Raw genomic sequence first — 759 nt, forward strand, 5'->3', positions numbered from 1 at the left:
GCAGGGCTGCTGCCGACTCAAACAAACGTTACTGAAAGGCCCGTCTTCGTTTTCGGAAGGCAGCTGGTTTCCCTTCGGAACCACAGGGGCTAGATGGAGAAGTTTCTTTGCTTTTTTTGGGTTTTTTTTTGTTTTTTAAATACAAGTTACGAGAAGCGAAAGGATAATGCGCTCACCCACTCCACAAAGCTTCCTCCTGCTTTGGGTAAAGAAGTTCATCGAGGCCCAGACCTGGAGATCGGTCCTTGAAAGAGAAAATGGAACCGAAATACAGATTTGTTTGTAGCGGACATGACTATTCAGCCTCGCAAAAACTAAACAAAGCCACGAAAACCTTGTGGCCTGGCAACAACAACAACAAAAAAAACCCCCACGAAGCTTTTTATCCCTCCTAGTGTAACAACAGTGGAGACAAGACCCCTTATTTATATTTCATTCGTCGAACTAATCAAACCCTCAATTCTCACTACCAAATGCAGTTTAGCGAGGCGGTGATACTTATGCAAGTAGACACAAATCGGTGCAGCAACACCACAACTGGACACGGTGCTTTAAATATTGCGAAAGGCTAGCGCTGACTCCACTAGACAACTGCGAGGACTCACAGCAGATCAAACGGGTTTAACCGCCCCGGTTCTGCTTGCCGCGTCCATCGCCGCAGTGCCCGAGCACTCTCCGGTGGCAAAACGAACAAGGGACCACCCCCACCCCCCCCCCCCCCCCCCCCCCCCCCCCCCGCCCCCCCCCACACCCAGCCAA

General features: G+C 50.7%; 1 protein-coding gene across 1 annotated transcript in view; it reads left to right on the top strand.

Moving 5' to 3' along the window:
• Positions 1–759, top strand: part of LOC103906313 (zinc finger BED domain-containing protein 1-like) — a 5,275-nt gene that overhangs the window by 3,438 nt on the left and 1,078 nt on the right. The window lies entirely within an intron of this gene.

The sequence above is a fragment of the Aptenodytes forsteri genome, unplaced genomic scaffold (genome assembly GCF_000699145.1).
Source record: "Aptenodytes forsteri isolate BGI_AS27 unplaced genomic scaffold, ASM69914v1 Scaffold553, whole genome shotgun sequence".
NCBI lineage: Eukaryota > Metazoa > Chordata > Aves > Sphenisciformes > Spheniscidae > Aptenodytes > Aptenodytes forsteri.